Genomic DNA, 16,450 nt, shown 5'->3' on the forward strand with positions numbered 1-16,450 from the left:
AAACGTTTTCTCTAGATATTAAAAAAGCATTTAAAATACTCTATCATCTGGTCATTGGAATTCACTTTCAAAAATGCAAATGTGAACATCGAATTCTTCAGTTTAATGCTTTTCCATTAAATTGCTATCAAATGACTACCAAATCCAAAATGAATTCTTACGAAACTTTAAAGAATCCTTCATGATCTCAAACCCAATTTCCCCTTTCGTATCCTGATTTATGCTTTGTCTATAGCAAACAGTCCCCAATCAGTACCTTAGAGTCTGACACCTTCACACTCTGGTAATGCTGCTTCCTCTGTCCTCCCTGAGAAGACCATTCTTTTGTGCTTGACCAACATATTCAATCCCTGTTTGTTGAAACTCTTTAGGACTACTCTTTGACTTTGCATTTTACCTGGTCTCTAATATACTAACTAGTTTCAGGACTGGAACAGGAGGGGAAAAAAAGATAAAAAAAACTGACTAGATTAGGTTCCCATCAGTGATTTTACCTAGATGTGAAGGACTGACTCAAAGCAGGCGTCCTAAGCGCTTGCGGGCATATGCGCGCGCGCGCGCACACACACACACACAGACAAATAGCAGTTGCGTGAGAAAAACTTGTAATATCTCTCCTAGCCACCAGGCCACTCCATGCATGGGGTATGCTCTGTTGCGAGAGACAAAGCTGAGTGGGAAAGGACTGAAGGGAGCGTTGCCTCCTTCTCGTAAGCATCACTTGCATCACACTTGCCGGGAAGCCTCACCGGGCAGATGTCCTGGGCAGCTGCAATGTCAGGGGTTCACAATCCCCAAAAACGGGTACTGTGAATTTAGTGTACCACAATTCACTATGTTTCAGAGAGTAGTGTTACAAAAAGATAAAACCAGTGTTTTAATCCCAGCTCTCTCTAACTCTCAGAGAAGTGTGTCGGTTGAATTGGGTCTTCTCAAATTCGTATACTACCGCGCTAACCTACAGTATCTCAGAACATGGCTGTATTTGGAGATGAGACCTTTAAAAAGGTGATTGAGTTAAAATGCCCTTAGGGTAGGCCCTAATCCAGGTTGACTGGTGTCCTTATAAGAGAAAAAGTGAATCCACAAGAGACATGCCAGGGCTGCGTGAGCACAAAGGGAAGATCATGTGAAGACACGGTGAGAAGGCAGCTGACTACGAGCCAAGGAGAGAGGCCTCAGAAGAAAACAAACCTGCACAAACTCGCATCTTACACTTCTAGCCTCCAGAATTGTGCGAAAACACACTTCTGTTGTTTAAGTGGCCCAGTCGTGGTATTTTGTTACAGCAGCCCTAGAAAACTAACAGAAGTGAATTGGAAAGTAGTCCTGTGACTCAATGTAGTGGGCACACTGATTAGGACGTGTATCTCATCAGATGGTGAACCTCAGTGACGTGTCCTTGATCGTCCAATATAAGGCTCATCCCAGTGTTTCCTGTCACTTACCACTCTTTTGCAATCCAAGTTTTTTTACATATTTACTCGTTATCTGGGACCCCTATCACCTCCCTCTCCCTTGCAACTCTCCCTGTATATAATTACTTCACTAGAATTTAAGTGCCAGAGGGCAGAAATGTGTCTGTTTTACACACTGGCAAGTGGCCAATATCTAGAATGATGCCTGGCCCGGAGTAGCTGTTAAAAAAACTCTGTTGTCTGAAAGGAAGACTCGTTTTAAGATTAGATCATATTTATATTTCTATATAGAAAAAAGAGCTGTGTAACGTAAATACATACCTCGTAGACAGTATTTGTTACATGAATGCAAGATCTTGTGTCTTCTCCAGAAAGCCTAGTAATTGCACAACTTCCATTCTCTTTTCAAACCCAGTGTTTCTTGAAAAAAATAATTTTGTGATTTCTTTTAAATTACAAATCACTGTAATGCTCTAGGCATGGTCTCAAATATTTATAAAAGCGGAGACATTTAGTTCTCCTAAGAATCCTTTGTGGATATATATATTTATTTTAGAGAGAGAAAGAATGTGCAGGCAAGAAGGGAAAAGGGACAGAGAGAGAGGGAGAGAGAATCCATGCTTAGCATGGAGCCCGACATGGGGCTTGATCCCACAACCCTGGGATCATGACCTGAGCCAAAACCAAGAGTTGGAAGCTCAACCAACTGAGCCATACAGGTGCCACCCTTTGTGGATTTTTAAAAGCAAATTGCAATCTCCTAAAAAACGGGAGAGAGGGGGCCTGCTCTGCAATAATTCCAGTATGGATTTGGAAATCGATAGAGCCATTAAAACCCAGATTAGCAGCAGACCATGGGAGAGGGGGGAGCCATCACTGCTGACTTGATTTAGTATGTAGGGAATATATAACCCACACACGTATTTAAAAAAAAAAATCATTCCATTTGCGGCACTTTTAATGGTAATTTCCACTGGGTTTGAATATATGGTCACTTTTTAAAAGAACACATCAGCTTATGGTATCATTGTGTCAAAAACTGTGAAGGGTCTGAATGCTCACCCAGTTTACAAACTAACAAGTTAGCCTATGTAGTTTTATACATGCTGGCAGAAGACAGGAGATTCCCCTGTCAGAGACAATGGACTTTATCACTCATGGCCCCATAGGAAGCATGAGCTTCATGTTCACATCAGTTCTCTTTCCCCTACAAGTCCATGGGGGCAATGTAGGAGCCCAGACAGACGTTGCATACACAGTGGGTTTATGCCACAGCTGAGGCATTCTGAGGTGAAGCAATTTCCAGTCTTAGGAAGTATCTAGCAAATCTGTCCAGCTTTTGACTTGGAGGGAGATGTCTTTATTATGTTAGACAGCAAACAAATCTGCCTTTGGTCCCATAAGGAAATATTTTCTCTATCTTCCAAAGCTGTTCCTATAAATATTTGAAAAGATAATCCAGAAAGAAAAGCTTCCATGAGGAGTGCAGAAATACACACAACCCATGAAGCATGGTCTCCTCATTTCTTGACATTTTTCATTACTCTCTTATACATTCATGAGACACTGAAAGGCTGCTGTCCTGCACCTTGAATCTTCATTATTCTCCTTTAAAAATATTCTCAGTGCTCTTTTAAAAATCCGATTGTATAGTTTCTCCTGAACCTCACTGTGAATCCCAGTTTGATTTGCTATGTTAAATGATTTACTCGACAAATATATACCGAGCACTTTCTACGTGCCAGACACGGTACCAGCAACTAGAGATAAAACAGTGGACAAGACAGACAAAACCCCTCCTCTCCTTAATGAACAAGAAATTAAATAATTTTAGAGATTGTTAAATACTCTTAAGAAATACGCAGAGCCATGTGATAGATAACAATTTGGCAACTGGTAACATTAGATAAGGGGGATCGGCAAAATGCCCTCTAAGAAGGTGATTTTGAAACTGACATTTGACAGATGAAGAGAGGCTGGCAGATATTAGGGATGAAGAACATTCTGAGACGAGAAGCACTGGTACAAAGAACTTGGAAGGGGTGAGCTTCTTAGTAAACAGAAAGCAAGCATTTGTGCAAATATAGTAGGGAAGGTAAAAGTGATAAGAAATGAGATCAGTGGTAGAGCCCAAAATATGTAGGATTTCCTTGTAGTAAATAGTGAATACCTTGGTTTTTATTCTAAGTGTTATGGATACAATTTGTCTAAGAAAACTACGAAGGTGTCGGTGGGCTGGTTTGGTCTAGAGTGGTAGATGTGAAAATGGAGAAAATTAGGTTACTTTGGAAGTTTCAAAATTAGAGCCAATGAAATGATTTTTGTGTCTTTGCTGGTTTATATGCTCAGGTTTAATTTTATATTCAAGCTTTTTCTATATTCAATTTTAACTGTGATGCCTGTTAATGCCAAAATCTCTCCAAACATGAATCAGATTTTTATTTTATGCAACATAATTGGTCATTTCATCTCAAATACATCATAAGGAAGTCAAGGATATTGAAAGAATCTTGCTAGGAAAGAAGACCTTTTGATAGAATAAAGTAGTTGTCAACTAATAATTCACAATCTAATAGTAAGAGGATTGAACAGAAATAACTTAGTAATTCTTCTTAGGAGCACTTTTTTGGTCGCGACATAGGATGACTACTAAATACATTTGGGACAAAGCAAAGAGTCTTAATATATTTAGGCCACCAAAATTATAAAATTTTAATTATTTCTTAAATCGTCTTGGTCAAGCACTTAACTGAGGTTTTTGTTTTTTTGTTTTTTTTTTTTTGCAAAATTGCTGTGATATGCTCAGGCTAAAATGTAAGAACAAGCTTAAAGAATAGGAAATAAGCTATATAAAATATTTATCCCAAACATGGAATTGACAAGGAAATCTTGGATTCTTATTAAATATGATTTTAAGGTAATTATCTGTAACAATTTGCTATATTTTTCCTCCATCTTAGATTAAAAACATATATATATATGTGTGTGTGTGTTCAGAAAAATGAAATCTAAAACATTTGAACTGAAAATAGTTTCATTATCTAATTTGGCTCAGTCTCGTCAAGTGTGACTTTTACCAGAAGAAAGGTGATTATTGTATGAACTTTAAGGATTAATCATTCTAATGAATCAATATGGCTGTAAGTGGATGAAATATGCAAGATAAAATTTTGAAAACACCATTCAATATGCCATCCAAGAGATTTTATCATAACATAAAACTTATAATTTTAAAAACATAGTTATAATTTAGACCTATACTATCCAAAAAAATTTAGCCTATGTTTTCAATATGTGGTATTTAGGTCTAGATGTAGAATAAGCAGATATTTATAAACGCTGATCTTGAAAAGCTTTTAGTTATTTGATACAGATATTTAAAAGGCAAGAATTAATTTGGCCAATTGAGGTCACCAGCTACTATCAATGAAAAATATTGTTAATTTAATGTTAAAAAACTTTTTGTCAGTAGCTTGAGACTTTCCTGAGAACAGAGAGAAAATGGTGTATCAAGAAGTATTTCAATTGTGTCTAATATAATTATCCATATAAACATCTAAGAGAAATCTATTATTTCCGTACTTCACACTATATAAATAACATACGGTTAAACCAGATCTTGTCTTCTTTGAGCTCTATTAGAGAAACGACTTTACATCCATTTTGATTTGCATTCAAGAAAGTAAATCTTTCAAGGTCAGAACTTCTGTATCTAAATATTATTTACAAAGAGAGCTACAGTGGTGCCATTTTTACATATATTAAAGTGGCTGAGAAACCTGATAAGCCAACTGTCCATTCCATACTGTATAGTTGCAAAGACCTTGATTCTTGATGTACTGGGTTTAACTCTACATTTGGTTGTCTTACAGGCTTTTGTTTAACAGTAGCATCCATGCATTTGTTGGATAGCTATTCTCTCTCTCATGCTTTTTCCCTTTTACATTGTTTTAAGGTGTTGATTATACCCTCAAGACTTTTCTTTAGCATTCACCTAACAGAGCATTATCCAAAGTATTGTATGACATACAATTAGTATTAGCCTCCATGTGAGCTCTGTCCAATAGACTTAAGTTGATCATATTTTGCTTGCACATTGAGTGAATTTTAGTAGCTTTTGATGTTTTTATCTCCCTATTTAGCATTAAGTATGACTCATGAGTGACATTACTGAATAATGTGTTACGAGGAACACCCTATGAATACTACAGAGAGTGCCCTGTTTCCACCTATAACTTTGTCCTTTTTATTGCCCTTCCTTGTTCAATTTGTATCATCTTTCACCACCTACATAGTTTGCCTTGTCAGAGACCACCTCTCTTTCCAATTTGTCCACCATTGAATCATGGTAGTTTGTTTTGACCTCCAGCAGCTTCTAACAAATTCCATTTTATTCCCTCTTTTATCTAAAATGAACCTTATTTTGTACCGAATTCAACTGAATTGCATTTTCTTGGCTTAGTCTATAGAATTCCAACTTGCTAATTGTTTTATATATCTTTTTAAAAGCAATTTTGGAGGAACAGATGGCTGCAACTGCCCAGGATCTGCAGCCAAAACCACTAGTCAACTACCAACAATCTTTGGCACCTATACTAATTTCTTGTTATTAGATCCCCGGGAAGAGGTTGATAGAATAATTCCTCTCTTACAGTCTTGACTCTGTTTTCTAAAATAAAGCATAGCCACACTGTCCATAGTAACGGTCATAATTTTAACACCATATAACCATTTCCACTGGGAGAGCTGTCAACATGAATCTTTGATAAGAACGTGGGGACTCTTATCATTATTTTCCTAATCAGAGATAATTACTGTAGCAAATAAATGTTCTCAGGGAGTTGCAACCTAGGTTACATCAGACTTCCTTTGGTTTTCTGTGATATACTTCCAGCAGAATAAATTACTTTCCACAGTAGTTGTGATGTAGCAAAATTTCTACAGATGTACCCCCTATTACTGTTATCAGATTCTATTTTTCAATTGCTCTGTCTATATTGAGAGTCAAACGAAATAAATTCCCCTTATCAACAAACATTTATTGAATGCCTGTCTTAAGAAGTGTAATGGCATATTATCTACTATCATTAAAAAATAAATAAGAGAGTCCACTGTTCTGCTGAAACATTTCTTTTAGGATTAGTTCCTTCATATTGATGTAAAGTCCGTTGAGTATTTTGCATCCTTCTCCATATGGCATATTTAAGCCCTAGCTGGGGTATTCTTTAGATTCAATGTTCTTTAATTTGGGAAATATCCATGTGCAGTTCCTTCTAGAGTGAAAATGTGATCATAAAATTTATCACATATATCCAGACAATGTGGAACTGTATATTTACACTACATTTCACCAGAATGAAGAAACATGATTAGCAATTGATCAAATTCTGAAGTCTCCATGAATTTTCTTCAGTATTTCATTGCCTTGCCCTAACACCACTAACAATTTAGTTGCTTACTGGCTTCTCCTTGGCATAACCCCCATCAGCACATGCTCTCAGAAATTACTATACTTTAATCCTAACCCACTAGCTCTTGAGCAATAACTTCTCTGGCTTAGCTTTGAGAAATTATGTGCCTTTCATAAAGTGTGATAACAGGTTCTTCCCACCTTCATCATGAAGTTGGCATTGTTCTCTCTCCATTACAGGGGGTTCTCTATTCTAGGAAGTAGATGTAAACAAGTTTTTTTTTTTTTTTTGCCCAAAAAGAATCCCTTTATCTTTCGTTAAAAGCACTCATCTTGGGGGTGTCTGGGTGGCTCACTTGGTTAAGTGTCGGACTGTTGATTTTAGCTTAGGTCATGATCTCATAGTTTGTGAGATTGAGTCCCATGTTTTACTCCAGACTGACAGCATGATGTCTGCTTGAGATTCTCTTACCCTCTCTCTGCCCCTCACCTATTCACACACATGTACACACTCTCTCAAAATAAATAAAGTTAAAAAATAAATAAAAGCACCCATCTTGTATATTACACAGTTCTGGAAAGACTGCAAATAAGAGAACTCAGCACAATGGTCAGATATGGACAATCTGATTATTCCATTCTCCAACAAAAAATGATTAATCCAAACAGTGGGCATGTGAATTCTTCTCTGGTATTGACACATGGAAAATGAAAGGGAAAAAAAACTTAAATTTTCTATCTTTGGTCACAATAAAGTATGTTTGACTCATATACATTCCCTGACATTTGAAGATTTAACTACAACAGGTAAAAATAAAGACAATATATAATAATTTTTTTAAAGCTCATGAAAGATGATACTTACTATATCATAGTGGCATTGAACTGAATACTTAGGCCAAGGCACTTTGACCCTGTGATCTTCCTATTACCTTTCCCAGTTTCAGGAATATCCCTTTTAATTTTTTGTTAAATTATCTTGAGTTACTAGTCTTTAAAATTGCACATAGAAATTATTACTGTAGTAAATAAGGTGATCCAATTTAAGGTATACAATAATTACAATAACTAATACATACTGCATATTTGTATTTGGGACTGTTCCAGGGGGTTTCTACATATTAGTTTTAATCCTCTCAACTCTAAAATATTTAAGGCACACAGAAGTTAAATTGCTCAAGGCTTCAAGGGCAGAGTTGCAATCTGTGTCCAGGCGGTCTGACTCTAAAATTGACCTTAAAGCAAGTTTATATACTGAACAGGAGAGATGAGGTATGTTGTGGCTCAAAAAACATCACTTTTGGTGTAATAAAACCTAAGAGTTGTTGTATACTTGTTTAGTTGCTGCCAATACTGAAGTTGAGACTTCAATACTTTTTCAGTGTTGTTGAATGACAAAAATTGTATATATTTAAGGTGTAGAATTTTCACCATAATCCTGTGGTGTAGAGATGATTAGCAAATAAGGAAACTAACTTGAATATTATTGTAGCTTATTCAATTCATAACTAGGGAGAAAAGGTAATGGGATCTAAATAAACATCTGAAATCGAAAGTTGTGCTCTTCACTCTGCTTGACCAAATAGAGACATGTAAATGTTAAGACCTGAGACTTACTTTGGGTCATGGGTCTTTTTAAATTAAAAGACAAAAACCTACTTTAAGAGAGAAAAGTAAGCTCTCTGCATAGAATTGTGTTCATAGCAAATCAGTTTTAACTCCAAATTCCATTTGACCTTATAAGGTAGAAATAAATGCAATGCAAATAAGTAGAGGAAGAAATGTTTAGGACAGGATACGAAGAGAGAGGGCAATGGACATAGGACCTGAATTTTAAAAAATTGGCCAAAGGAAAAGGAAAGTAGATATTTAAGAGAGACTAGAACAGCTTGAATAAAGCAGAATGGAAAAGAGCAGGATGACAGAGGTGTTCACTGTGAGTAGAATGGCTGTGAAGACATTTGACAATTTGTCTGGGGCCAGGCTGTTAAGAGCTGTTGGGCTTAGATAAATCAAATGCAGTTGGTAACGGAGAATCATCATAGGCTTTTGTAAAAATGAGTGGTGTGACCGGTTCATTTTCCAACTAGTGAGTCAACATCCAAAATGAACAAAATATTGCTCAAACACTGTAGGAATCAATGGAATAAAGGCATATCCCAATGGTATCATGTGAGTAGACAACGGTCATGCAAACATACAAGACACAGTGAAATGGGTCCTATACAGATGTATAAACAAAGCTGCAGAGCTCTATAAAAAGTACTGACAGTCCCCAAATAAATTCAGATATCAAGGTAATGGGAGCGGGGGTTGAGATGAATTTTCAAGTAAAGGAGAGTAGAACACACATTTGATATAAGCAGGTATAAGCCATCTCCTTTTGGCTTTTAACACTGTTTTCATTATTACCTCTGTATTTCAGTATATGTCCCATCAAATCATCATGATGAATACCTTGGCTAACTGTGTGGAACATACCAATAGGTAGAAATTTGGAAGAATCACTCATATTAGCAGTATCATTCTGAGTTTAAAAAGTTAGGAAAAATGTATTGATTATTGTATTGCCCACATCTGTATATTTTACTAATTTTCATTGGAACCGTGCAACATGCTTCAACAGGCACATGGTGACTTCTCAACAAATATTTGTGTAGTGAATAAACTTGGTACGTATTTTTTCTCTACACAACAATGTGTTTGGAATTATTAATGCACGTGCCATCATAAATGTTTACTATAAATATTTAAATTTACTTTCCTTTACCTCATGCTGTACTCAGAGTTGATTGCTTTTCAGCTTCTAAGTGAAAGGTCACCACGTATAAGTAGAGGAAAATGAAATTGGTGACTTATAAACACATTTATTTAAATGGAATCAGGGCAGCAAAATCATTCTATATATAGTATTGTGAATTATTCATATTTTTTGTAGAAGTGGGCCACAAGCATTTGATGACATTTTGTAAATTCTAACATTGTTATTACGCTGAATCCTATTGTGGTGCACATTTACAGTATCTTCACAGGTGTCCTAAAAAACAAATACTAAGACATTACCCCTCAGTACATATTGTTTTAATTACAACTGTATCTTCAAACAGCTTAATTGGTTGACACATCTTTCAATTATTCATAAAACCAAATAGCTGAATTATTTTTGGTTATTGGCTTAATAAGTACAAATAGTGATTATGTAGACTAAAATGCTAAGAGAAAATGGAACAGAACTGATTTTTGATTTATCTATATTCAGACTGAGCCAGAATTGTTCACATTACTGAAAAAAGCATCAAGTTTCTATAATCCTCAGAGGTTCAAAATATGTAATTGACCATTTGGCCCAATACACATAGAGGAGCTAGTTCCTATACCTATTAAATTTAAATGGAAAGCAGAACATGACCCCATATAAACAAAATCCTTGTAACTTAACTATTCAAAAGAAAACCTATGTTCACCTTGATCTGATTTAAATATTCATCCCTGTGATTCTGTGGCAGTAACTTTCTTTTCTGGCAACCTTCACTTTCCTTCCTTCCTCTCTCCATCAATGGTAATGCTTGGACAAAGGGACACAGAAGAGTGGAGTGAGATGCTCCTCTATGGTTAATGAGAAGTATATAAACTTAAAATGTCCATATGTCAAAATATCCATGCAATAATGACCAAAATATCCTATGTTATCTGTGTCAGTTTAAAAACTGGGGCATTTTTTTTTTTTTTTTTGAGAGAGAGCGAGCGAGCGAGCGAGCATGAGCGGGGGAGGGGCAGAGAGAAAGGGAGTCACAGAATCCGAAGCAGGCTCCAGGCTCTGAGCCGTCAGCACAGAGCCTGACGCAGGCTCGAACTCACAGACCGCGAGATCATGACCTGAGCTGAAGTTGGATGCTCAACCAACTGAACCACCCAGGCACCCTGAGAACTGGAGAATTTTAATGCTAAGAAACCTGAAGTTCAATGTCTTCTCTTTCAATAAAGCTAAACTTGCTATGTGTATAGGTTGAACCTGTGATTAAGTATATTTTCTGTTTCTTAATGTTGATAACTGCATGCATTTGTTCAGTATGTGACTATATTCAGTATATTTGCTCTTGGTGTACAAAAGGTAGATGCATTTTTAGGAGTGTAGTTTAGAAAAAATAGCACAAAACTGGAGATGTTAATTCAATCAAGTCAGGTTTTCTCTATCACAGACCTAACTTCTCTCAACCTCAAAATTTTAATCCATAAAAAGAGCATAATTGCCATACTCACAGGGTGGCTGTTAATTAATAGATGTGAAACCACTTTTATTTATTTTTTTTTAATTTTTTTTTTCAATGTTTTTTATTTATTTTTGGGACAGAGAGACACAGAGCATGAACGGGGGAGGGGCAGAGAGAGAGGGAGACACAGAATTGGAAACAGGCTCCAGGCTCCGAGCTGTCAGCACAGAGCCCGACGCGGGGCTCGAACTCACAGACGCGAGATCGTGACCTGGCTGAAGTCGGCCGCTTAACCGACTGCGCCACCCAGGCGCCCCGTGAAACCACTTTTAAAAACATTGTTGTAAGATATGCAAATCCAAGGTGTTAAGAGATTGTTGTATAAAAATGAAAGATTGGCCTACAATCCAGAAATAATAAATTTTAATGTGAGTTCTATGTAAATGATCTTTAGATGCTTAGCAGGCAGAGATATAATCTTTCTGACCCATTAATGCCTTTCTTCATGCCAACCTAAAATAAACTTAAAAAGGCTTATATAATTAAAAAATGTAACCTTGACCTTGTGTTACCTCTCTTTCTTGAACTTTAAGGTTATCATGCTACATGCCGTTATAAGACAGAGCAAACTGATGTTACTTTGAAATAACCAGGCTACTGGACACATTTTCTAAGGAGTAGCAGTATTGACAGCTCTCATTTCAATAGTTTAATCTACTTGTTAAAGAAGAAAATAGCCTTATAAATCTCGAGCTGAGAAAGGAAACCATCTAAAATTCAAGCAGAAAGTCTAGTGAATGAAGTTTTCTTAATTGAAAAAAAAAAGATTAGAGATATTCATATTTAAAATAATCATGGCTATAAAGAAAAGTAGTATTTTTATGGTATCATGATCTCTTTTTCAACGAACATCTGAACTGGTGAAGGGACCCAAAACAGTGGATTATGTTCACAGAATTCGAGTTGCTAATGAGTTTTCTTGCAGCTTTAGTTAATAATCTCAAAATGTCAATATTTAAAAATAATTTTACAAATGTGTAAAATGTCTGTATGAAGTCCAAATTCTATTGGTGTTTCACAAGGCATTCTAACTAGTTTTATAACCGTTACTTTCATGGTACTAATCTAAAGGACTCCAAATACTTGGTCAACTCACACACTAGTTGCCATTTTACGGACCTATCAACATGTTCCTTTAAGCAAATCTTATACCAAGATTCCCACTCAAGGTTCATAGAGTTTATGAACATTTTCAGATCACATATATGTTGCAAAGTCGGTAAACATTTTGGCTCCAGTCCACAATAGGGACCCATATACATATCATTCTATTTGTCATTTCAGTTTTCACAAACCCATAAAGTGAGTTTATGGAAGCTTTAGAGAAGTGGTAGGCAAATCTTTCTGTAAAAGGCAATATTCCTGGCTTTGTAGGCTGTAAGGTTATTAGCCAAACTATTCCACTCTGCTGCTATAGAACAGCCATTGGACAATAAGCAAACAAATAAGCATGAGTCTATTCCAATAAAACTATATTTACAAAATTAGGCAATGTGCCAGATCTGGCCACAGGCCATAGTTTACTATCCCCTATGCTGGGGAACCAACTCTTAGAACAGGCCATAGTTGTAACAGAACTTCAAACATCTGGTATTTGGAAGCCAGTGTTCCCAGCATTAGTGTAGCTCACTTTTGAACTCTTAACACTATAAGATGTCCCTCAATATTTGATTCTCTGTATAATTATTATTTTTTTTTTTTTTACCTAAAACTGTGGTCACCCAGATCAGGGGCTATAATCCTGCTATGGCTGAATGTGTCTCGTGAAATTCAGTTTAAGCTCTAACCCCCAGTGTGATACTTGGAGACAAGGCCTTTAGAAGGTAATTGGATCTGATGAGATCATGAGGGTGGGGTCTTCACGACTGGATTAGTGCCCTTATAAGAGGAGAACCAAGAGATTTCTCTCTCTCCCCACCAGGTAAGAGGACAGCGAGAAGATGGTCACTTGCAAGTCAGCAAGAGAGCCCTCACCAGAACCTGTCCATTTTAGCATTCTCCTAAAGAACTATGAGAAAATAAATTTGTTGTTTATGCCACCCAGTCTACAGTATTTTGTTATGAAAGCCTGAGCAGACTAAAACAATGGATCTTGAGGACAAGAGCTATCACCTTTAGAATGGCAGAACAGTGAGCTGGAAGAATAGTTTTCCTGATTATTTTGTAAAACAGAGACCATGTCATTCCAGGACCAAAAAGCCCCAACAGATTTTGTTAGGAAAAACAAAAAAAACAAAAAAACAAAAAAACCTCCATCTTGTTCAACAGCTAGATGACTTACTAGTTATTTGGTTTTTTTCCTCACATACAAGCAAACCTCTTTTTAACTAGTAAAGGAGATGTGGGTGAGTTCACCTCACACTTCCGTTTATGGAGTTCTGGTTATTTGGTATAATCTCTCCAGGCCATTTCTTGAGATTTGATGTCAGTATTCACTTGTGGGGCCAAATACCATGAATGCATTCATAGCTGTCATTCACCTCAGGATGGTGATGAAAAGCCTCACTCAGAGCCAATATAATCAGGGTGTCCCGATGATAACTGATCACATGGGTAATACCTGATGGATTTCGGTAGGGCTACCCATCCAGGAATGTAATAAACTCGTCCAAGAATGTAACCAATACTGCCCTTGCCCTCCTGTGCTATCCATTTCGTTCCTTCTTTGTAATCACTTTGAGCCACTGTTTTGGTACAATACATGAGACTACTATTGCCATTTCTCTTGCATCTATTATTCCCTTAGATGGGCCAGAGCAGTACAGAGTCATAGAGTCCTTGGCAGCAACCGGAATAAAGTACCATACAAAAAACCAAACAACTTAGAATTAGTGTTACAATAGCCAAAAAAATTCCTTTGTGTTAGTGACTGTCATGAAGTCCCAATGAAATTAAGGTCCTCTTTAATTTTGGCTCCAGTTTTTAACTGGGTTCTTGTTGGTTAGGAAATGTCCATAAGTTGAAGTTAAGAATATTTTCACATATTTGCTCCTTTAAAAGACCATCAATCTCTGTTACTTCCCCTGCCTAAAGATAAAATCAGAAGTGAAACTGCAGTTCTAAGAGCACAGTCTGACATCAACGGTGGTGAAATGAGTTTCTTAATGGGGAGCAACAGGAGCGGGGATCCCAAATGCCGAGAGGACATAATGAGTAGCCCAGCGAATCACGCCTAAGAGATTCTCCTCAACAATACACTATTCTTTTCTGGTCCCACTGAAATATCCAGGAACAGATACAAATTTATTATTTCCATATAAGATTATCAATCAGAGGCTCTTGCTGTTATTGGGTTAGAATACCTGTGTTCTATAAATATCCCATCCTCCTAGAATTTTCTATATAGTCTGTACTTGCTTAGAATCAGTACAGTTGCACAGTATAAGTAAGGGTTGGCAAAGACCTAAGAGGATTATCCTGAATACTCACAGGAATCCTCTTTAACTAAAAATTAGCAACTTCAAACATGTACACTTAAAAGCCCATTCCTCTTTAGATAGTAAGGGGTAGCCAGCAGCCAAAACCCTAAACCACAGTTCAACCCTCAATTTTCATTTCCTAAAAATGCACAGGCCATCAGATACCAAGAATTCTTACAGGTAATTTCAGTACCAGAAGGTTTCATTCTTAGGTGTCTCCACTCATTCTCATATAATCACATCAACGTGACAGATCCTTAGGAGTATGCCAAATGAGTTAGGCCATGCTCAAAGGGGTGATCTGGGCTTAGGACTAACAAGGAATCATTAGATACAGCTGACGTTGCTTCCACCTAATTTTACTACTCAGCCAGGAAATAAACAATGTAATATGCATGTATGCGGTCAAGGCAACACCTTCCGATACTTGTCAGGTTCCTCCCCATGGCACACCTCAGTTCAGAGGTCTTGGTACTCTTCGTGGAGAGTGAGGAGTCACCCTGATGAAGAAACTCCAGAGGCTTGAGCTTATGGTCTTCCCACAACTCTCCCCCCCCCCCCCCCCAGGGTCCACTTTAGTAGACCCAGGGTCAACTTTATAGACCATGATTCTGCAACAGTAACCATTTCTTGCTATGCTACAGATATATACATGTTTCATTTGTCCTCCATCAGATGACACAAGATAATTTGGCAAGCCTGGTCATGGCCTTCCTCAGACACCACATGAAATTATGTATAAAATTATGAGTATATCATTACATCTTTATTTTTCTGTAGAAAAATGCCATTCTTTCATCTAAGTGGTCTGTGACCCCAAATTTAACAAAACAAAAAATCCCAGGGCTATAGAGGTGCCATCCAAACAAGGGAACAAGTGATATGATAACTATAGCATTTAACCCAAAACAATGAAAAAAATTTTTGTTAGGATAATAGTCTAGCATGATTCTAATTTATGAGGATATAGATTTACCCCATTAGTGAATTCAAAAGAAAATTAGAATTTGAGTCAAACTCCAGAAAGTATTTCTGAGAAATGTCCTATATGTTGGACACTAACGTGATTTTTATTGTACCTGTCACAACCACATGCTGTAGTTTTGGAATTATCAGTAACTCCACAAAATTAGCTTCCACTTTATTGAAGACATGGTCATTATTCAATAAGCAAGCAGTTATTGACTACTTATTGAAAGCATGGTATACTTTTTTTTCTAGGAAATTCAGGGGTAAACATGTCTTTGTTCTTATGGGAGGTAGGCCCTTAAGGTAAAATATTAGAGGCAGAAAGTGTTCAAAGATAAATATATGAAAGACTATTTTGGGCTATTAAGAAAATACAACAGAATAATGTGAAGGAAAGGAGTAAAATGGGCAGGGGAGAGGGTGGGAATTTTCCCTGTAGGCGAGGTAGTCAGAAAATGCCACACTAGGTCTGTGTGGCAGACACACACAAGATTGCATAGAGTTAAAAGGATATGTTCTCTGTCCTCAAGAAATATGGAAAAAATACATGATAATAAAATGATATAATGAAATTTCACAAATGGTATGCTTGAAATGTTGAGCTGTGGAATACAGACAATGAAACAAACGACCAGTGCAAGAGGCCCATTTGTCTATCTGCATGTATTAGCTTCTTGAACTATGTTTTGGATATAGATAAAACGTGCAATATAATCTTTTAGAATGCTGTTGTAATATAAGCTTGTCATTATTTCAACTTGTTTATAGTTAATTTATCCTACAAATTGCTCTTATGTATGTACTTAGCTAAATTTAGTTGAAGATAGATGTATTCATTTCAGAAAGATAAAAAGTCATGAAGAAAATGATAATTATTCAGAAACAGGAAGTGCGCCTGGGCGGCTCAGTTGGTTAAGCCTCTGACTCTTGGTTTTGGCTCAGGTCATGATCTTGAGGTTTCAT

This window comes from Neofelis nebulosa, chromosome 1 (assembly GCF_028018385.1).
Source record: "Neofelis nebulosa isolate mNeoNeb1 chromosome 1, mNeoNeb1.pri, whole genome shotgun sequence".
In the NCBI taxonomy this organism is placed as follows: Eukaryota; Metazoa; Chordata; class Mammalia; order Carnivora; family Felidae; genus Neofelis; species Neofelis nebulosa.